Below are 24,237 nucleotides of genomic sequence, written 5' to 3'. Positions count from 1 at the left end.
ATCTAACCACCCATACACTTATCTACATACACACTAAGTTACTTACGCAGTTTGTATGCATCCTTTGATATTCATTTTGAACCCGTTTAACCTACAAACTCTTCTTGACTAATTTTGGCCTAAATAAGTCCTAGCCTGCACTGAACCCTCTATTCACTTTTCCATGTACCAGTCAATCTAGCATCTGATAATACAATGCTTTAAATTTTTCTTTAATTGTATCACATGAAAAGCCTCTTTTTAGTAGATAATTACTTACTGAGGTGTAGACTTTCTACTTTTCTCATTCCCTATGAAGTCCAAAACATTAGTGAATATTCAAGGGTCATCAAATGAAGAACCACTGAATTAGAAATACTCTAAAACATCTTCTGGGGCACTACACATAATGTCTGGAGGAGTATTTTATTAAACGCAGGGTTATTGAACAATCGGGAAAACAAAATTTACTCTACTTGAAAAAGAAGGAAAAGAGACAAGTGATGGAGTGGAAGATCAGCCTTCTTATCTGAGTGCGTAGGTGCAAGAAACTTATTCATTTGCCTTTTCAGTATTCCCTACGAAGGGCTCCTTTAATATGCTTCACAGGACAACTTGGGGGCAAGTTTAAACACTAAGGACTTTCTTCTTCCAAATGAATTCCCTGGTTCCAGATTTCACTTTGGACTTCAAAGGATAATGTACAGTCTCTAAATTGGAAGGGACAAAATGTTAACAGCATTTTAAAGTGATTTGGAAAAAGAAATGTACAGTGAAATATACAAATTCATAAATAACATTAAATTATTTCCCAAACTTAAAGGCTAAACATTCTTGGAGAAGTTGCAATAGCTCTCATTCTTGGGGGACAGGTCTCCGTAACTATTCTCACATGTCTACACAGTCTGCACCATCGGGCAAAGAGCACTGGCCACCCTGGCTTAAGGATGATTGTGTAAAAACACGCCTGGGCGGCAAGAGATAGCACAGCTCTGGGGAGATCTTGAAGAATTATCTCCTCCCCAGACTCATCTGGTTAACTTTCAGGGTGACGGAGCTTTCTCCTCTCCTCTCTGGAGAAGGTTTGCATTCTCTCTCTCTCTCTCTCTCTCTCTCTCTCTCGATGGGAAAATGTACTAAAAGCCTATAAGAGCTTAGAGGTTTCTAACTCTGCTCCCTCTCCTGTGCCCGCTGTAACATGAGGCTTTCACTGCATTGTTCTACGGGGACTGAGGCTCAGGAAAAGCCAGCACTAGGATGCTCTGTGAGGGGAAAGTCTGTCCTCTGATCCATAATCCATGACCTCGTATTTCCTGTCGGAATCTCTCTCTCCTCTCCTCTCCCTACTTCTTCTTCCTCTTCTTCTTCTCCTTCTCTTCCCCTTCATCCTCCTTCTCTCTTCCTCTCCCTCTCTCTCTCTCTCTCTCTCTCCTTTTCACACCTATGGATGACTGGAGAAGCTTCTCAGAGTTAAGCAATAAAAACAGGTCAATTCTGCCTATACTGCGTGAGGCTAACGAAACCCTAAGATGATGATACATCCTTTTCATCACCAAGACTCCTCCAGTGGGTGACCCAGAGAGGCAAAGGTGGAGAAGGTGGGAAGGTGGGTAAAACGAGGTGGGGACATAAGCGAAAAAGAACCAGAGGTGCGCGATCTGCCGCCCCTTCCCTGCCCCCCACCCCTTTGTTCTTTGCTTAGGTGCGCTGCACTGATTTACTGCTGTGATGCCTCCTGATTCTGTATCCTATTAAGGTTTATTTATGTCCAATGTGGGCTTTCTCTCAAAATGCTAATATGATGCTAACACAATGATGTTTACTCTTACATCATGGCAAACATTGCAATGTGAGGTCCGTCAGCCATAAACGTAGAGAAGTGTTCAGAAAAGATTTACAGATAGAAAGTAGGATTTTATAGAGAAAAGAGGGCTACATTTTTATATATGGGAATTAAGGGGGTAGAGGAATGAAATTTTAGGTTCTCAAGAAGCAGCTAAGCTGTAACAACTTTAATAGAATTTTTTTTTCAGTTTAACGGATATATGCCGGAAATCATACGTAAGCTGTTGATATCATAGAATTATTTCCAGACCACAGAAGATGTTGATACACATCTCTGGACCCCAGTATGGAGGTGTTAACTAAGTGGTTTAAGGTAGGTTACAGTGTGATGGGTGTGAAGACACATCAGCGAAATAAAAGTCTCACATGAAGCTGATGGGGGGTTATTTTGTGGGTGTCAAATTATGGCTCTTCCTTTACATGAAGTTCAAGAGCAGGTAAAGCTGATTTATGATGATAGAAGTTTTTAAAACTGGAGTATTGATGGGAAAGGGGCACAAGGGAACTTTCTAGAATAATGAAAATATTTCCAATATGATCTGGATGGTCATTATACAAGTATCAATATATAAAAATATAAAGAAATATAAAGATTTATTGAACTGTAAGATCTGTGCATTTTACTGTATCCAAATGATATCTAAGAGTCTATCTAATTACATCAAACTTTTTAAGTGTCATAGAAAGTGACGTAGTTCCTAACACAGCAGCAACAGGCAATAGCAAAAGAAAGATTTCCAAGGTGTATAAAGCTAAGGTAACTCGCTCTACACTTATTCATTCAACAACCGTGGACTGACAGGCTACATATATTAAAAAGATGCATATACCTACAAATACAGAACAGTCACTGCCCTTAGAGTGATCTCCTGGCATGGTAAATAGGCAGTCAGAATACAATAAGGTCGATGAAAAGGTCAACTACACACAGGGCATCATCAAAGCACAGAGGTGCATGTCATTCATGGAAGAAGGGTCCTCACAAAGAGCCTGGAAAAGACTGTTCGCATATGGGGACCCCCCGGCACAGGCATCATGCATTGATGCCGCTGTAGAAGCCAGTTAGTATTCCGGGGGCACTTGCCTTGCAGATAAGAAGTGGCTGGAGTTGAACCTGTAGAGATGGACAGGGGCAAATCACAAAGGACATCACAGGTGGTAAAAAGAGCTTCATCATCTGAGCCAGGCTTACCTAATCTGGAACCTCATAAACTCCCACAGAATCTCGGGAGAGGGTGCACAGCTTTTCAAAGGGGTCCCTGACCCTCAGAATAAAGACCCCTCTTGAGGCTGATGGAGAGTGGCTAGCAGAGTTTAAACAGATGAGTTCAATCTTGCAACTCTGTGAAGGGCAGATGTGAGGGAGATAAGGTGAGCAGCAGGGAAGTAAATTAAAAGCTCTTTTCATAGTCCAAGCCAGACGTCGTGAGGGCTTGAAATAGAGTCGTGGTAGAGGGGACAGAGCAGATTTTCAGGAAGCAACGATGTCGAGATTGCCAGGATGGGAAGGGAGAGGCAGCAGCAGAGCAGGGAGGAAAGCCTGGCCACCAGTTTCTAGGTGCTTGTCTGTTCAGTGAGGTCATGAGTGGGATCAGAGAGCAGAGGAGGGAGGCGTGGTTGGGGGGAAAGTCAAGAAGTTATTCTTTGAGGATGAAAATGTAAACAAGCAGGACCCTAAGGGACCTTCTGGAGACAGACCCGCACCTCCATCCCCACCCCGCCATGTCCTCTGCCTGCCTTTTTCTGTAGAAAAACTTTAGCTTCCTAGGCTGCCTCCCAGTTCCAAAGAATAAATGTCATCAGAGAAGTGATAAAATGCAAAAAGAAAGGAAAACAGTCAAGCAAGACAAAATAATAGTAGGTTAGCCATTAAACAGAGTCTAGGACCTTCGGTTCCTCCTCCAGGGCTAGAGGTGCTATTCTGAGCCGTGTCCTTTGAGCTGTTTTGCAGCTACTCAAGCCCGCACTAGGCAGAAGGAGTTAACTGTATGCTGACAACCAGCATGTTGACCCCAAACCAGCTGGAAACAGAAGGATGATGATGTTGCCTCGCAATCACCTCACCACCAACCAATCAGAAGAGCGTCCAGGAGCTGATCACACACCCCACAACCACCCTCCATCACCCCCTCACCCTGTCTTTAAAAATCTTTCCCTGAAAGCCCCGGGAGCTCTGGTTTTTTTAAGCACCAGCTGCCTGGACTCCTTGCTTGGCACCTGCAATAAACACTACACTTTCCTTCACCACAACGCAGTGCCAGCAGACTGTCTTTACTGCACATGGGTGAGTGGATCCAAGTTTGGTTCAGTAAGAAAATCTAGGTAACTTTAATTTCCACAATACCATAAAAAAGTACATCTAGGAGATATTCAAAATGTCTTCTCCTTTGACCCCCATAAAACCATCATTTGTTAATTCAATCAATATTGACAGTGTGTCTGCTGTGCACAGGGCCTGTGCTGGTGCTGGAGAGAACACAGGATGGAGTGGATACGGATTCTGGCCTCCACTCGTGTCTTCCTTTATTTATCCCTTAATAACTACTATTATGGGGTCCAGACTATGAGGCGAGGTGCCAGGCCCTGAGGTACGAGCACGGCATAGATAAAGCCCCCGCTTGTGAATGCCTTTCAGTTTAAACGAGGGTACCTGGACATTTACAATGATAGATGGATAAGGACATAGAGAGAATGTGTAAAAGTACAGAGACGCACACTGAAGGCTTCTGCCCAGTCCAGCAGTCATTGAAAGGAGTTATCTAAGCTGAATTCTGCAAGATGAAGAGAAGTGAAGCAAGGAAGGAAAGGGTAGGAAAGGCCCATCCAGTCCTGTGGTTGTCATGTGGTCCCCAGACCAGCAGCATCGGCATTAGAAATGCAGATTCTCTAGTCCCATCCCGTGTACAGAATCAGAATCTCTGCGTGAGGGTCCAACATTCTGGGGGTGTCTAATAGATGATTCTGATACATATTAAGTGTGAGAACCTCTGCTCTAGGCAACAAACAAACAAACGAGCAACAAATGAGAAATAATACATTCAAAATATTGTAAGAGAAACAGAACAAAACCAGGTTTCGTTCAGTTGCTGAAGAAGCTTAGGCATGGCTGGAGCATGGATGAGTGGGCTAGTGAGAGACGACACTGAATCTAGTCAGAGACCAGGTGGCAAAATGGTGTGCAGGGGTTTGGATTTTATTGGGGGGAAAATGGGGAACCATTCGCAGATTTCAAGCATTTGAATACAGTGAACAGAATCGCATTTTAGAAAGATCACTTTCTTGTAGTGTGAAGATAGCACTGGGGTGGGAGCACATGGGGGGGCACAGAGATGACCCAAGAGGGGAGGTGTAGCAGTATGTCTACAGAGAGGTGATGCTATCCTGAACTTCGGTTTTGACACTGGGATGAATAATGTTAGATGACATTATTTGGGATTATCTATTAAGCTAAGGGTATGCAGATCCTATGATGATCTACGAAATGTGTGCCTAAGGACACCAGGACAGGGGCTCGGGAATGATCCTAGGCAGACTGTTTGCAGTGGCCTCAAATGGCAAATGCATCAATTGTGCCCCAGTGGAATGGACAAATACTGATATACTCAACAAATGTATACTATTCAACAGAAGAGTTAATGAAACGGAGCTATACAATAACATGGATGAACTTTATATCTTATTAAATAAGATTCAATACACAAAAGAGTACATTGAGTAATGTAATGATATAAATTAATATAAATTTCCAAACAGGGAAAACTAAACTATAAACTTTTCTGGGTTTTTGATATTCACATTCAAAAATATAATTAAAAGGAGAAAATGAGGCAGTCTCAAATCTATTCAGGAGGAAGATTTTCCAGAATTTGATGGATTCCTTGATGGTGGGTTGAGAGATCACAGAAAACAAGATCACCATGCCTGCTTAGGACACTCTGAGGACCAGGTTGAGGGCTACAGACATCAGGATGAGCTCAGTTTCAGAGATGGTCAGTTTTAGGGTTGCTTCTTGAACTTTCAGGGAAGCATTCCAACAGGAAACAAGTTATTTGGAGCAAGGAAGAAAGATGAGGAAGTCCAGATCTCAGAACAGTATAAACAGGTCAGAAAAGAGGGAAATGCATGTTTTAATTTTATAACAGATTGTCCAGTATGGATGTAGATAGTTGCAGACTGGGTTATCTGGAAACTAAACCCAGAACAATCTGAATGCCTCTGGTAACCACTAATGTCCTTTCCGTCTCTTTGGATTTGCCAATTCTGGATATTTCATAAATGGAATCATACTATATGTGGCCTTTTGTGTCTGGCTTCTAGACTTAGCATAATGTTGTCAACGTTCATACAGTTTGTAGCGTGGAACAACACATATTCCTTTTTATGGTGGAATGATACTCCATTGTACGGATAGACAACATTTTGCTTACCTGTTTCAACTGACGGGTATCTGGGTTGTTTCCATTTTTTTGCTATTATAAATAGGACTTCTATAAATGTTTATGCATAGGTTTTTGTGTGGACATATTTTTTGAGTTATCTTGGGTAATATGCCTACTGGTAGAATTTCTGGGTCATATGATAACCCTATATTTAAAATTTTTCATAGCAACCAAACTGTTTTTCAAAGTGGGTGCACCATTTAACAATGCTACCAGCAGTGTACTGGAGCTCTAAATTCTTCACAACCTGGTCAAGATTTGATATTGTCTGACTGCCTGACTTTTTGATTTTAATCATTCTAACGGATAAGTGTATCTCATTGTAGTTTTGATCTGCATTTCCTTAATTATTAGTAATGTTGAGCATCTTTTCATGTGCTTATTAGTCATCTGTATATCTTCTTTTGAGAAATCTCTATTCAAGTTCTTTGCCCATTTTTAAATTGGGCTGTTTGTCTTTTTATTGTTGAGTTATATATAAAAGTACTTTATATATACTAGAGCAGAGCCCCTCATCAGATATATAATTTTCAAGTATTTTCTCCCAATATGTGGGTTGTATTTTCATTGTCTTGATGATACCCTTTCTACCACATAGTTATGCATTTTGATGTAGTTTAATTTATCATTTCTTAACTTGATTTTGGTGTCATATCTAAGAAACCATTGCCTAATGAAGTCACAAAGACTATATTTTATGCTGAAAACTGTATAGTTTTAGCTCTTACATTTAGGTCTATGATTTATTTTAATTTTGTATATGGTGTGAAGTATAAGTCCAACTTCATTCTTTTACATGTGGATACTCAGTTGTTTCAGCACCATTTGCTGAAAAGCTTATTGATTCCCCATTGGATGGTCTTGACACCCTTGTCAAAAATTGGCCATAAAGCTAAGGGTTTATCTCTGGACTCTTCATTCTATTCCATTGATTATATATCTAGCCTTATGCTACTACCACACTGTCTGGATTACCGTGGCTTTGTAGTAATTTTGAAATGGAAAGCATCAATCCTATAAGTTTGTTCTCCTTCAAGGTTGTGTGGGCTAGTTTGGGCTCCTGGCATTTACATATTAATTTTAAGCTCTGATTGCCAATTTATGAAAAAAAGGCAGCTGTAATTTTAATAGGAATTGCATTTAATCTGTAGGCCAGTTTGGGGAGCATTGTCATCTTTTCAACATTAAGTCTTTTGATCTATAAATGCAAAATGCATTTCCATTTATTTAGGACTTCTTTAATTTCTCTCAGCAATGCTTTGTAGTTTTAAATGTACAAATCTTGCATTTCTTTTGTTAAGTTTATTCCTAAGTATTTTATTCTTTTTGATGCTATTTGTAAGTGGAATTGTTTTTTAAATTCATTTTTGGATTGTTCATTGCTAGTTTATAGAAATACAACTGATTGTCATTTACTGACTTTGTATCCTGTAAATTTGCAGCACTCATGTATTAGTTATGTGTGTGTGTCTGTGGGGGGATTCCTTAGGATTTTCTATATGCAAGATCATGTTATTCTGAGAATAGATCATTTTACTTCTTCCTTTGAAATCTCAATCCTTTTTATTTCATTTTCCTGCCCAATTGCTCTGGCTAGAACCTCTAGTAAATTATTGGATTGAAGTGGCTAGAGCAAACATCCCTGTCTTGTTCCTCATCTTATGGATAAAGCTTTCAGTCTCTAACCTTTATATATAATTTTAGCTGTGGGTTTTTCACAGATGCACTTTAACAGGTTGAGGACATTTCCTTCTGTTGAGTGTTTTTATCATGAAAGTTGTTGGATTTTGTCAAGTGCCTTTTCTGAGTCTGCTGAGATGATCATGTGGTCTTTGTCCTATGTTCCATTAATGCCACATTGATTGATTTTCATGTGTTAAACCAACCTTGCATTCCTGGGATAAATCCTACTTGGTCAGGGTGTATAATCCTTTCTATCTGTTTCTGGATTTGGTTTGCTAGTATTTTATTGAATCTTTTTCTTTTTATATTCATAAGGGGCGTTTGTGTATAGTATTTTGGAATGTCTTTGTCTGGTTTTAGTATTGGGGAAATACTGTCTTCATAGAATGATTAGGGAAGTGTTCCTTTCTCTTCTATCATGATGCTAAGTTTTGAGGGTGTTTTGTTACACATTAAAGCTAACACACATGAACATGATCGGCAGGCATGATAACTAACTGCATGTCAAGAATTAAAGAGAGGGAAGGAGTAAAGATGAATTTTAGAATGTCTCAAGAATATACATAAATGAGGACACATTTGGATGCAATCATTCATTTACATATTTCCAATGTTTTTACAGGCAGAATGTCAAATCCAGAAAAATTATGTAGATTTTCCCAGACATCCAAATGTGTCCTACTATATTTAGAAAAAGCTGAAAACAAGTAGTTTTACATTTTCATCAAATTTAATTGATCTTTAGCCATTCTCAGACAATGCGCCCAAATTACTTTCTTGACCTTTAAGTGTGTCCATCATCAATCCCACCTTTCCAAGCTGTAAACATTATTTTACAACTTTAGTCAAGTTCACTTGTGGTCCCTTTCAGCTCCACTCCCTAAATAGTGTATCACCTTCAAATATGCAGTCCTATTTCTTGCTTCAGAGTCTGTCTTGGAATCATCCCCTCTCCTGATCCTGGCTACTTCTCTACTAGTTGCATCCTAGTTTAATTTCAGGACCTAGTTAAAATAAGAGCTAACTTTTCTTGGTTTCTTCTCTCATTCAGCAGGAGCGATAGGGTCTACTAACAGAGGAGCAAGAACTGGTTGAGAGTCCGCCTGCCGATGCAGGGGACGCGGGTTCGTGCCCCGGTCCGGGAAGATCCCACGTGCCGCGGAGCGGCTGGGCCCGTGAGCCATGGCCGCTGAGCCTGTGCGTCCGGAGCCTGTGCTCCGCAACGGGAGAGGCCACAGCAGTGAGAGGCCCGCGTACCGCCAAAAAAAAAAAAAAAAAAGAACATGAAACATCACTTCCGATGACCTACATTACATGTCCCACAGACTAAGGAGGAAGGGAGAATGGAACTGGAGAATCAGTTGTCATGGCTCAGTGCCTACCCCAGTTCTCCTCACCCAACCAAACTCGCTGCCTCACGCCTGATAGGACTCCTTTCTCTAAGCTCCCCTGTGTGTGGTGTAGGGATAATCTTGGCATCCATCACTTGACATGCCATTTATCTGTTTGCTTGGGAGTCCTCTGTGAACTCCACACGGACAAGGACTATGTCTTATTTGATATTTTAACCTAACTACAGTGCTTGGTGCATGTTAAATGTTAAATTAGTGAATAGCAACCTAGAGTTCTTAAAAATTAAGGTATTCCTCTGTCAAAATTGCACAGATAGTAACTAGAACTAACTCAGTATCTACCGCCCAAATATGCCATATCCCGCAGAGTCATATATTTTAATATAATGATCAGCTTCAATAAAACCGTGATTCAAGCCTATTAGTACTTCTTTGTCTGGTGTCAGCAGCTTATGTCTGTTCCCTTTTTCTTCTCTTAATATCCCTTCTTTCCTTAGACATGCATTCACTCATTAAACAAGCAATGTACAAGACACAACTGCAGGATGAATAAGTTACATTCTGTGTCCAGGGGGAGCTTCCGAAGAATTAACTAAATGGCCACTTAAAACACTATAACATTCAGTCATATCCATAAACTAAAACTTACAATTGATTAAAACCTCTACATACACATACCTGCATGTGTCTAGGTAAAAAGTAAAGCGTATAGTTTATCAGCATATGTCACCTGCTTTCTATACAGCTCACCTGAATATATAACTAGAACATGAAAACTCGGCAGACAGAGATATAGTCTGTTCCATGCCGCTTGCCTATTTTGCTTAATAAGTGTTACGCCTAAAACCAGCAGTTTAGAATTGTGGGTTTTGATTCCGGCTCTGAGGCATTTTTCAAGTGAGATGAGTGTCACTTAGTTGCTTGCTTTCTCCCAGTCTCTGTTTGCTCCTCTGTCACATGGGACGGAAGACCTTTGCTAGACTTCTGTGAGGTTTCGTCGAGGGCAGAAGTTCAAGTGGAATTTTTGAGCCCCTAATTCACAGATGTGATTTATCTTTTCACTGACCGCTAATTACTAACCTCAGTTCCTGGACAGGCACCAACATTATTTATGCTGGCTTCGCGTTCTTTAAATGGCCTTTAAAAAAAACTGCCCTCATATGGGAATCTCTAAAGATTGTAGTATTGAAATTTTACAAGGCTCTTGGTGAAGCAGATGGTAAAATATAAAAGTTGTTCTGATTTTAAATTGAACTGAGTCCAATACTGGCTACATGTCATTTCTCTAGTTGTTCCAAACTAATTCCTTTCTTATTTGTTTCAGTGTGCTTTTCCAACTCGGAATTTTTAAATGATTAATTTGATTCATTGAACTGGTGCTTTTTAAAGTGTGTGCGTGTGTGCGTGTGCGTGTGTGCGTGTGTGCGCGTGTGCGCGTGTGCGTGTGCGTATGTCTCTTTTCCGCGATTGCACGCAGGTGAAAACTGATAGATGAGGTCCACCACCCCGGGTCTTTGAAACCAGAAGTCTATAAGATTTTACTATGTTCGCGTCTCTTTATGTTTTATACTGTTTTATTCTTACTTATGGAGAGCTAAGTTATATGGATTTTTAGATCACTGAAATGATATTTCTTTCAAATTGAGATGCAAGATACAACGTTATTTTCAAAATGACATATGTGATACCTAGTGGATATCTTTAATTTTTAAAGTTCATGTAAGAATTCATCATTCAAAACATCATGGCTTTTGTGCCACTGCAGAGCTTTCCTATCATCTTTTTGTATTAAAATAAGTCAACTTAATTTTTTACTGAAGCATCTGGAAATGAACTTCCAGCAGATCTTTATTTACCTGGAGGAAAAAAAAATACTCTAATATAGTCAAGGTAAAAGAAGGGGCAACCATCTACTCAGCTCTCTCAGCTTTTCTCTTTCCTTCTTTCTCAAGGTCACCTGTGCCTGTGAGGACAGCACAGCCATTTGCGTATCAGAGCTTCTGCCAGATGCAACAAAACGGAAGCCAAGAGTGAAGCAAATATAAAAGAGGAGGATTCGCTATTAGCCGCAACGTGAGTGCAGCTGAAACTTAAATGCTTACACAATTCCAACACAGAACTCTCCCATCAGCATCTTTCCGTACACACTTGGAATCTTCCTTACAGCATCTGCTGCTGTATGGAAGTGCTCTGCACGATCATTCATAAACCACTGCTGAGGCCTTATCTGTCTGTTCCACAAGGTGAACCAACACGTGGGAGGATTACAAAAGGAACACAAGCGCACTCTTCCCTACAAAACACTCACAGTCCCAAAAAGCACCATGGTGAGGAGCAGTCCAAGAAAACAAAAAACTTCTAGCACAGCATAAGCATTCAAACAGAGTCCAGAGAGAGGAAATGGCCCAATCAGGGAAATGGTAGTAAATGCGGTACATGAACAGAAAGGCCTGTACCTAGTACCACCCAAGAGTTATCATACGCACAACATTCTTAAGACATACGTGCCAGTCGCTGGGTTAAGGCCTTTATGTGCGCTTTCTCTCCTTTTATCTTCACTAAATCCCTGTGAAACACATACTCCATTTCACAGATGGAGAAACAGTGCCTAGAAAGGTTATTGTTCAAGGTCAAACAGAGAAGAAGCCCTGGATATCTGTGTGTCCCAAAGCGTCACATGAATTTTATTAGGCTTATCCTAAGTCCCTTCCTACTTCTCCCATCTATTTTATGAATTACATTAATGACTTTATTTGTGAGGACGTAAGTGAACCCTTCCATTTAAAATACACAATTTTCTGGCATGCTATGCGATTTCCTTTCAAGCCCAGTGTTTTTCTCCCCAGAATTCCTTCATGTCTATCATTTGTCACTTCCTATTACTATTAGTGGTGTTAATTCTAACCCATCTGTTTAATGATATGATGTAATTTCATGAGACTTCTCAGATGAGTATTTATCTGAGAACGTCCATCAGCATTCCTACCTTTTTTTCTACAGATGGTAGGGGTCATCGTGGCCTGTGTTAAAAACAGAGAAAGCATTTGTATCAGATTCAGTTCAGATTTCACACCATATATATATTTGAATTTAAGACAAGGAAGGAGAAGTGACATTTCCATCTGAGCAAACACAGCCGAAACTTGACTCCTGCTGTATCCATCGTGTTCAAGTCCTTCTCTGATCTCCCTCTAGTGTCTCAGTTCAGTACTGTAGCCACTCAAGTCCACAGCATAATGACTTCAAAATTGTTCTTTCATTTATTCATCAACCAACACCACTGGGCACCCTCTGCAGGCCCAGCACCCACTAGACCCCTGCCCTGTGGAGCCTGCGGTCTCCCACCTGGACGGGAATTAAGGACCTGGTACCCAGGTCCTGAGGGCATCCCCGGACATCTTTTCTTGGCCAGGGGTCCCTCTGTCTGTGCACCCACTTGGGGCACTTTCTCCCCAGTGGAGAGACCCACAGCTCAGCTGTTTATATCATAGAATCAGAAGGCTGGCCAGGCCTGGTGGGGACGCAGCCCCTGGAAAGGACACCCAGGAAGGCAAAAGAGGCTCCCGGAACTCCAAGAGGGCAGAGCAGGAAACAAACAAGACCCGGAGGCAGTCGGGAAGCTCAAGGTCTGCGCGATCAGAGACACAGCTCTCGGGCTGGCCCAGGGCAAGGTCCGCACTGCCTGGCTGGTCCACAACTGCTTTCTGGGAAAATCAGGAAAAACAAGGCAGTAAGGAAGAGGGCTGGGGAGGAGTGTGCTGGGGCCACCCATGGACCCCTTTCAAGGTCCTTCACTACATGAAGATAAAGAATTCCTTACACAGGTTCCATTGCTCATGTTGATTTTGGGTACGAGGGGAGTCATTTTATTTTTTAATTTTTGAATTTTATTTATTTTTTATAGAGCAGGTTCTTATTAGTCATCCATTTTATACATATTAGTGCATATATGTCACTCCCAGTCTCCCAATTCATCCCACCACCACCACCCCCTACCACTTTCCCCCTTGGTGTCCACACGACGAGGGTGTCATTTTTTAAATGCCGTTTCCCGCATAGAATAGGCAAATCCCGCAAAGATTTATTCGGTTTATACACAGGTAAGTAGGTATGTATTGAGATAAAATTTGTGAAAAATACTATAAAGGTCAAGAATAGGAAACAGGAAAGAAAAAACAAACAGAAAAGCTGTAGCTGGACTGGACTGTGTTGGGGAGGGGCCTCTGGCCAGGCGGGGACGAGAAGTGGCTTTGGGATGAGATGGGCTTGATGCACAGGTGGGAGCGCGGCGCGATTCCACGGCTGCATAAGGCACGGGCAAGCGGGAGGATAATGGCAAATTATTAATAGAGAAGCTGAAAAAACACCAGGGCAGCTGCAGCGGGAGAGGAAGTAAGATCCCTGTAGGTTCCAGGCCAGTCATGCAGGAACTGCAAATGCCTGAAAATAGGCACCTAATGGATTTCAGTAGATACAAGGTCACGTTTACACACTGCCTTAGGCTGCCTCACAGGACTCGAATGTCAAAGGGAGCCTCCAAACCAGCAATGGAAGCTAACATCGGAGCTTCCAGAAATCTGCAAAACTGAAAGTGATAATTATCGATCATTACAATTACAAAGTGTGGGAAAGAGATCCTGACTAGCTGAGAAAATCAAGGGAAGCTTAATGCTGTTTACACTGCCTGCTATTTCAAAAATGGGCCGTTTTTAGACATTCTGAGATGGAGCTGAGGAAGATCAGGGAACTGTGGGCAAGGCAGAGGAGGGAAGAAAAGGGTCCCACTCACATGAGGACAGCCAGGAGGGAAGGCCTGCTGGAGCAGAGGCCACGAAGGACAGAGGAGGGATACTCGGGGTCTGATACCACTGCACTGTGGACCAGGGTAGGAGGACACGCCAGCATGTTGAGCTCAGTTCCAGAAAGTTCCATGGGGGACAGTGAGGGCGTGGGGATGCTTTTTCAGGCCAGAATCACACATCTAGGAGTCTGGGGACCAATCCTCCGTCAGACATTAGAGCACTGTGGGACAGTGGGGCTTTAGAACATTCATAGGGATTTCTTTTCTGCACAAAGAGTACATCAGATGACAAGTATTCCTATTACATAAACAAAAGGAAATATTCTTAGACATACTACAAAGACAGCCTCCTTAAAAACATAGGGAATTATGTTCTTGGCACTGATGGCTATATTTAGCTGCAAAGTGTAATTCTTTCACAGGAGTCTATACTGCGTCAATGAGTAGGTCCTTTGAGAAATGAGATTAATATGTAACTATGATATAGGACCATGATTAAGGATACAAGAGATTTGATTAAAACCAGAACCCTAGTACTACTACCAGACATGATTTCTTTTCCACAGAAAAGTCCACTGATAACCCGTGAAGAAGTAGAAACGTTCAAACGTGGATTGCATGTTTCAAAAATGCATTGTCCTGCTGAGGGCTTCCAAATCCACGCATCCATCTAGATGTCAACCAATCCACCCCTAAATTCTAACTTCATTTCCTCATCCTTATTGCTGCATTCTTCTTCCATATGTTACAGTTAGTATTTTAACTCCTCCCTGACCTCCCAGAAAAAGTCTGAGTTAGCTCTGGTACAGGAATCTTTTCCACCAAAATATTTCTAGTATCCCTTAAAAAACTACACATAGTACAGGTAGGTCTTCAGTACACTCACTGAAAGTAGCTGTTGTATCAGTCAAAAATCAATAGTGATTAAGGAAAAAAAAACGATTTGGAAAAGAGGAATTTACTAAGGCTTGGGTTAAAAACAAGAAAATAGCATAAAAACGGATGTCAAGTTTAGTAAGAAGATTGAATAACTGCTTCTGTCCCTTTAATCCTGTTCCAGCATAGCCACTGAACCGCTAAATATAGAGAATTATAGCCAGTACTGTGCAAAATAAGCCATTCAAATGAGCTTACGCCGAGAGAAAATTAACACATTAATCCAAATCAGTTAGCAGCACGATTTAAAAGCAAAGGGTGATAAGCAGTTTCAAGTTAAATTTAAAGACATTGACCAATCCAAACATCAACAGAAGTGACTGTCAATAATTCAAACAACGTAAGTAAAAAATTCAACATCTAAAATAAATAAATAAAATAAAATACAAAAAACAAATTCAGGGCTTCCCTGGTGGCGCAGTGGTTGAGAGTCCACCTGCCGTTGCCGGGGACGCAGGTTCGTGCCCCAGTCCGGGAAGATCCCACATGCCGCGGAGCGGCTGGGCCCGTGAGCCATGGCCGCTGAGCCTGCGCGTCCGGAGCCTGTGCTCCGCAACGGGAGAGGCCACGGCAGTGAGAGGCCCACGTACCGCAAAAAAAAAAAAAAAAAAAAAAAATTCAACATTTAAAATAAATAAATAAAATAAAAAACCTTCAACATCTAACATCACAAAAAGTAAAACACCAAAGTTGTATATTAACTACAGGAATAATATTATAGATTAAGACCATAAAATTTTGCCACCCTTGGCACAGTCTAGAAATAAAATATAAGTAATCTCAGAGCCAATAAGCATTCAGAACACATGCAGTACCCCTATTAGGAGGAGCAGTCCATTGAGGGGTTCAGAGATTGATCACAACGTTTGCGATGATGTAAGTATGTCCAGGATTTTCTGTAATTAGGGAAAATAACTCTTTCTCCCACCTTCATCCCCAACACGTGACACAAACCATTATTAACAAATAAGACCAGTCCCCAAACTGAGTTTTAGGTGACCATATGATTTACAGTTCTCTAAATACGGAAGAAGTCTTCCATATACATATATATGGGAAAAGTTATATATATATGACCCAAAATTATGTGCCTACTAGTTTTAAAAAAAAAAAGACTGTGGGGATGGAACCCATTGAAAGCTCAAAGGATTTACTCTTACAAGGGTGTGTAACCACAATAAATAGCAAAAAAATTCTCAAACTTTGGTTTTAGGAAGCTTTCTAATTTTCCACTTTTTCACAACACAGTCTGAAGTCCATCAAATACTCATTTCAAAAGCTTATGATTCAGTTGGGCTACACATCTCCAAAAGAAAAATGTGTGTTGAATGGAAGCACACATTCACAATTATCTCTGACCTGCCTCTCAAAAAGTGCTCCTTCTTTTTCTGTAGATTTTTATATGGGTCAAAACACCTACACACTGAGTTCAAAGTCATCTAAGAAGAGCCGCTCAAGTAGAAAAAGATCTCTTATCCCTTTTTTTCTCTCTCCATATTTCTTTCCATAACGAAAAAACAAAAAAAAAAACCTTATAGTGAAAAATGTATCACAGTTTCCCAGTAGTCAAGAAATACCTTTTTTAATAAGACCTGCTGTTAAATATAGAGTTGAAAATGCTGACTTACTTATAAAAACCACAGTGAAATGAGTAAATGGTCAGCATTTAAGGTAAGACCAATTTCAGCATCAGAGATCTGTCATGGGCTCCATGTACTGAATGCTCAAAGCAGTTAAATGAAAGAAAAAAATGGCACTGCAGTTGATACGGTGGTTGCTGAGTTTCAAAGCATTTCTACTTCAAAGTACTAGAATTTCTAACAGAAAGGCAAGGGGTCCGATCATGATGGGAATCTAATGGACCATTAGATTTTTTCTCCACCATGCACACATATATTTCCAGTTCCGCTACTTCATTCCCATCTAAGGAACTATTTTTAAAGGTAGTAAGTTTTATAGTAGCAAACATTTCTAAAGACAACATAGAACTTCAACAAGTACAAAGTCTTCAAGTGAATCAGGGCTCACAATAGCGGTATGAATAATATGGCAACAAAAGAAAGTTATTGGCTGCTTTTGAGGCACTAAACACTGTTCGGTGCACCTTTCATGCATTATGTTCACAGCCCTACGAAGTAGGTAAAATGTTATAATTATCCACATTTTATAGGAGCATAAAGCTTAGAGAAGTTCAGCGAATTAACCAATGTCAAAGATCAGTAAATATCAGAGCCAAAGTACAAACCCAGTTCTGTCGGACATCATTTCAAACTGTTGAGCAACTTTTGTTCCTCAATCCGCAACCCCACACTCCCAGGGCAATGTTGCCAAAATTTCTGCATTAGAATCAGAGTACTAGAAAATGTAGTCTTAAAAAGTCAAGAATTAGGGTAAATAGGAATAATTGGAGAAGGCCTAACTTTGTTCACTTGAATAATTTTGTTTGTAAAAGCAGGTCCTTGGGGGGGCGGGCATCTGGACAGAGGAGACTGCAAATGGATGGGCACATCACTGCACAGAAACACTGAGAAAATGTCCCCAAACTTTGAATAAAGTCTGCTATAATCACAGATGCGTTTTCTTTTGTTGACCTTTCCATCCGTGATGTACAAGAGTATGAGAAATCAAAGAAAGAGTCTCATCTCATTTCTGAACCCTCCTCATACAAGAGTGGGAAAACATGGATAGTTTTGTGAGACAATCAGAAAATGTTAGCCACTGATGTGAGAAGAGGTCTTGAGCCAAAAGGAACCATAAACGTTTTAGTCCCCCAGGAATTCATAGAAATCTCTAGGAAGGCATTTGATTTCCTACGTCACTGAGGGGGATTTCAGTTCATTTTATTCATTCACTGATGCCAAGTATATTCACTGAGCACTTACCACATGCGTGATGCTCCTCACGTGATACATGTCCATCTTAGGCATAAGTGGACAGCGTCCTATGATGGACATGAGGTTACAAATCAGTAACCTAAGCACAGCCCTTGTTGCTTCCCAAGGTCACTATAAGAACGAAATGGCTACATGAGGAGCAAAGAAACCACAGGGAACTTGGTTCAATAATCTACTTGATCACATAAACGATTTCCTGCTCTCTTTCTCAAGGCAGAGTGTAAGTCCGGCCAGCAATATTGTTTTAGGTTCCAGTGAGTAAACATAGTGTGAGTGGAGATCACAAGCGTCTCTTCAAATCACATAAGAAATCAAACATACTTGTCCATTCCTGCCTATTTTGCCATGAAAACCATTTCTTTAATGAAATAGCAGGTCCAGCAACAAAAATGGATACTGACAAGTCATATAAGATAGGAACAGTTAAAGAAGACAAACAAAATGTAAGAAAAATAACCTTAAACAATCACTTTAATAGCAGCCTTTAAAAAATTTTTTTCAACTACAGGAAGACAATTCAATTTGGGTTTGTTATATAAATTTGGAATTAAATTTAAAAATGTATAGAAACAGAGAGACCTTCTGAACCAATTCATTGATACAAGTGAGAATTTTACTATCCCTGTGTTAGAGATAACACAACCATTATTAGAGTAAAACAAAGTTATTTGTACTCTATCAGCATTCGGTAAAAAACCAAAAGTCACAGCTCACAGGAGAATCTAAGCAAGCTCTAAAATCTCAACGAATCTGGATGGCATCCTAGCCTAAGTTTAACACACACACACACACACACACACACACACACACACACACAGTCCCTCCGCTATTTTGCAGAATGCCTCAATTTGGCCACACTAGAGTATCATCCCCTTGAAGTCCGGGACCTGTGTCTGATTTATTCCTTGCCTTATTGCGGTGTCTGGTGCATCCTAGGTGCTCCATAAGTATCTGCACAGTAGATAAATGGAAGTGACACCGATATTGATCACGGCTCACCTTCCTCATTTATCTCACCGATACAGCTGTCTCCAAAATACTAGTGACGAGCCTTGCCTGTACTGAGAGTACCACTGAAGAAATGTACGGTATTTTCAAAGGTGGAGCAGCTGCATCTCTGGATAAGGAAACAGTGGACCCTTCAAACGAGAAACCATTCTAAAATAAAGAACGTAGAGGGCTCGTAAAAAGGAAGACTTCATCTTTCACACTGTGCGTTCCTATTTCTAAACACGTTTATAACATCATAGAATATGCCTAATATTAATTGGTCTTCCGTAAGTATGGGAGCCTTAACAATGGTTATGAAATGCAATGTAATTTTAGCCAAACTGAACATGACCATATGGAACTGCCATCTTTATAGGTCAAAGGCCATGGCATGTCAGCAGTTTCATATGCTTCAAGCCGATCAAAATTAAGGTGTGGCTGGTAGAGACTGGAAAGTGGGGGAAGGGATGACAGCTCGTGAAAGGGTGAGAGAACTAACAACTGTATTTTATAAAATGGGCAGTTAAGAAATATTCTCTATGGCCGATAGAACCAGAGATGCAGGTTTAAGTATGTTTTTTTTGAGGTTACAATGATAACTGACCAGGAAAGAAACCAAAATTAACCATCTATATGGTTAATTTTAATGTGCACACACACATATTTATGTTCAGTAATAAATAATATATATTCAGTTGAATATATATATTATGTATATTTATATAATATATATATACACTTGGTTGAATATATATTTATATTAAATATACACAATATACACAATAAATATACACAAATATTATACACCATATAAATATATATGTATTTACGAAAGGGAGCTAGAGGAAGGCATAAAGGAAGGTACGGGATGAACTAAACCCTCATCCATCACAGCTGGTATCAACAGACAATGTCTGAATAAAATCACTGCCATATTGGTACGTTGTTAGGAATCTGGAAGTACTGCGTCAAGAACTGAAAACAAATATGGTTGCCTCTGGGGTGCAAAACTAGATGAACACACGATGGGGCCAGAGACGACAGATTTTTATTATGAGCCCTTTAGTTTCATTTGGTTTACTTTAACCATGGTATGTATGACTTTAATATAAATATATTTTAAGGGAGTAACAAAAATGTCTAACTCATGAGTTTGTTGTATGTAACGAGACAATGCATATGAAGGACTAGCAGAGCCTGGCATATAGGAAGCGTTAATAAAGGGTGGCTATTACTTTTTTTTAAGTCATTTTCAAGGTTGAAAAATTCAGACAATGTAGATGCTAGAATCCTACAAAAAATACACCATGTTTTGTGAAAACAAAGACAAATGTGTGTAATTTTAAGTTGCACTATATACATTACAGTGGCCTTTAAAATGTACGTTTACTTGTTCCCCAAGAAGAAAAGTTACCATTTTCCACTACAAGCTTCAATCTTAGGTTACACATAAGAATTTGCCAAAGCATTTTTAACTGAGAAAATCACCTTCTTTCCTTCTTTGTCTTTCAGACCTTTGCCAATAACTCCTTCTTTATGTATGATTCCCTCAGGAAGACTTTCAGAATTCAGCTGTTATTTTTAGTTTTAGGTAGAGGTAAGATTTTCAAGAAAGCAATTGCATTAGACTATGCTGAACCTAACTATCAAAAAAACAAAAGCAAAAACAGAAACCAAAACAAACAAAAAAGTTTGAGAGTGAAATACACACATTCTAAAGTTCCAATAAGGGACTTAAAAGTAGCTTGTGGAAAATGCAGGGTTAATTCTGCACAGGTTTTCCCTCCTCTCCTAAAAGGAAGCGTGAACTAGAGTTGACCCACTTACCACAGTGTGGATGAGAGGCTCCGACCAGAAGGAAAGCACAACCTTTGCAAATCTCTCCTCTGCATTTCCTTAGTCTCCGCATGCAGATCTGGTCCACATTTGAGGTCTGAGACTGCCCTCCCCCACACACCCCACCTCCCTGCCTCCCTCCGGGCAGCCGATGAGGCCCATCCCTGTAAGTCAAAGCCTGAATTTTTTTTTTTTAAGTCATTCTAGAAAACAAAGCAGCTCAGGTTGACCTAAGGCAGCCCCACCTTCAGCCCCACAGCAGTCGGCCACTGTTCTTTTGTGATTATGGTGCAGATCTTTAAATAACAAGAAGAGAAGACTTAAGTGTGCTCAAGGTAAGAAAAAACATTAAAGCCTTGAATTTGGCAAAGGACTCTGACTTGAGCGCTACTTTTTATCTCTAGAAACACTCAAAGGAACCAGCCTGATGAACATCACAATCAATACAAGAAATCAAGTTAAAGGTTTACCAGTAAAACGAGTCAAGCAGAATGAACCCGAGGGGAGTTGGAGGAGGGAGGTGGATGTGTGACAATCAGCAGCTTTATTTGCTGGAGGGATCAGAGGCTGCCCAGGGCCAAGTCCTTGTTCTGTGTCAAAACACTCCCCAGCAGGTGGAGAGGGGCTTTGACAGCACAGTGATTAGAGAGCCCAAGGCCTGGAGCATCTGTGGGGCAGCAGCGCTTAGGAGACCAGATGAGTTTCCACTGAAAGAGTGACGCCACCTTAACTGCAATCGTCATTTTAATCCTTTGCGAGCATAACCTTGTATGATATTCAGAACTGTTTTTGAGGAAACTTTAAAAAAAAAAAAAACTTAAGCGCACGCTCTGAATCAGATCCAGACTTTTCTCTAGTCATGTCAGGCTGGGGAGATTTGACCTGATTCCATAAATCCATTCCATTTTGTAGAAGGAATTAAACAAGCCTATGAGACGCCTATGAAAAAACCAAGGCAAAACTAATGAAGGCAAAATTAATAATAAAATGTGAACCATCGTTTTCCAATCTGACCATCCAAGCTTCTGGTCACTGAAAGAAAGAAATATCTACGTGTAAAATAATTAGAGTTGATTAAAAAGGAGAGATGAAATGTGCAGGAAGAACAAATTCGCAAGAAAAGTCAAGATGTGACATTTTTATTTCAGAATTGTTCACGCAGTCAAGATATCCATGAAATATATAGATTGAATATATTTTAAAAGAGCTCAAAATCTAGAAAAGAATAAATTATTTTCTGATATATACGATCTAGAAGTCACCCTGGCTTACCTTTCAGCAAAAGCAGTCCATAACTGATCACAAAGAAGCAAAAAAAGATTCCTTTTCCTCAAGGAAAAGGAGTCACAGTATCACAGGAATTTTGATTTAGAAGGGCGCTCACTAAGGACTGGTCCAACACTGGTCCAATTTCCCAGCACAAGGATCCCATCCAGCCTAGGACTGAATATTTCTAGGCGCTCACGACTGTCATGTATTAGACAGGTAATGGTACAGGAATGGTCATCTGCTCAGCAACACAGGGCTGGTGGAGCCTAAGAGGACCAGCCCTGCTGCATGCAGCAGGATGGCTCAAGCACTGCGTCCCAAAGCTGTGTGAAAGTGATCGGCACCCAAGTGTCCCATCGGGGAACAGGGAACGGGGAATCCCCCAGTGCAGAGTCCAACACGTCTGTTGGAAAATGGCGGGGCACTGATCACGTGGCTGGGAAGAGTAGAATAAACCAGCTGGGATTCAAGAAGCAACTTAATTAGCCGAAGGCGAGGGAAACAAGCATGTGTGAAGGTGGGGAGAGAAAGGGGCTGCCCTCCAGCCGGGAACCCCAGGAATTCTCCTGAAGTTGAGCAAGTTTGGGAATGCATGTCCCATGGGATTGAGGGGCACCTCAGTAAGAAGGACTCATTATACTATTGGGGCCTGCATTAGGGAATTTTGAAGTGGGTTCCAGGAACCGGGGCTTTTCTCTGGATCAGATGTCAGGACATTGGGTTCATTCTACGACTGGTCTCCAAAGTCGTATCCCTTAGGAGGGAGGACTGGGGCAAGACTAAAGATGTGATTGCTCTAGAAGCAGCATCACTGATATTGACCATTGTTGGGGGGGGGGGTGTTCATTCCTGTGGCTTGAAGGATGCTCATGTTTTTGTCTGTATTCACACAGGGTAGAGGAGGGACCTTCTTTTTGCCTTGCCCACGACAGATGCAAAGTGTCTGATGCTGATGCTTGGCAAAGGTGTTTACGTTCAGCAGAACATCACTGGCTAGCGGTAGGTGCCGGGCAGCTCCCGAATGGCGGGGGCTCCTTTATCTTCTCAGAGGCTGGGAGGGGCTATGAGGTAAGCTACTTCTGCTGGGCAGGAGGGCTGGCTTGCTGTCCAGTGCTTGGCACCTGAGTGGGAACCCAGCAGACACCCCCGGGAAGTAACACTCTAGGCGTGACTCCATCCCAGGTTTGAGGGGAAGTGATGCCCCCTGACCTTGGGGAAGTCATAGGTAGGGTCTGAGGAAGACAGGGGCTGGGGCTGGAGTTAGCAAATCCTTTGCTAGCTGGCCCAGCCCACGCTTGCCCCGTGTTCTGGGTAACTTCCCAATATCATGGGTCAAAATTTGCCACTAGGTAAACCATAGTCTGACGCCTCACTGTTAAATACACACGAGAACTATTTATCTGCCAGGCTTCAACTTGTAAAGAAGAGATCACACCATCCTGCCCTTAGTGGTGTCTTTGACGGGTCCAGATCAAGGATTCTCAGTAGCACCTCATGTCTGTCCCTAGAGCTCTGCCCTCAGGAAAGAAATTTCCCAGAATCCGCTACCAGGACTCTGTTCTATTGGATTAACCCAACTCCAGCACCCCTTCGGCACCTGTCATACAGCTTCAATCATGAAGTGTTGAATATCATGCTTTGATATTAACTATTCCTCTAGAACAGTTCCTTGAATAGTTTATTTGAATCTCCCTATGTGTCATGTTTGTACTAAATAACTGCTAGCCAATCCCCCCATTGTTAGTTGTCAGTCATTTAAGCATTACAGTCACCCCTACTTAGCCACTGTTCATTTCTCCATAGATTCAAGAGAGAAAACATTACCCTATTAGATAACACTGAAATGTTAGCATAAGAATAAGTTCGAGTTTCCATATGTTACAAAGTGAAAGATGTTTTATTCCACCCATGTTCACAAAACAGAGGTATCACCAAACTAGTTCAGCTTAAGCGTAACTCTATGGAGAGAGGGGGTGTTTTATTCTGAAAGATTTCTGGCCATTACTTCCTGTGGAAAAGAGTACAATGGCTTACAAATTCAGATAAATAAATAATTACATAAAAGTCTTTTGTTTCAACAGCAGCACACTTTGCGTCTTTGTTAAAAAACAATCTTTCAGGACTTTCCTGGTGGTCCAGTGATTAAGAATCCGCCTTCCAATGCAGGGGACATGGGTTCGATCCCTAGTCGGGGAACTGGGAATCCCACACGC

General features: G+C 41.0%; 1 protein-coding gene across 1 annotated transcript in view; it reads right to left on the bottom strand.

Moving 5' to 3' along the window:
- The window catches only part of MYO16 (myosin XVI), a gene marked incomplete at its 3' end in the record, with an annotated part of 531,603 nt that overhangs the window by 430,279 nt on the left and 77,087 nt on the right, over positions 1-24,237 (bottom strand). The gene's annotated exons all lie outside the window — the stretch shown is intronic.

The sequence above is a fragment of the Leucopleurus acutus genome, assembly GCF_964270905.1.
Source record: "Leucopleurus acutus genome assembly, chromosome: 18".
NCBI lineage: Eukaryota > Metazoa > Chordata > Mammalia > Artiodactyla > Delphinidae > Leucopleurus > Leucopleurus acutus.
Note: the sequence above shows the minus strand (reverse complement) of the source record. Positions and strands in the feature narration are given on the sequence as shown.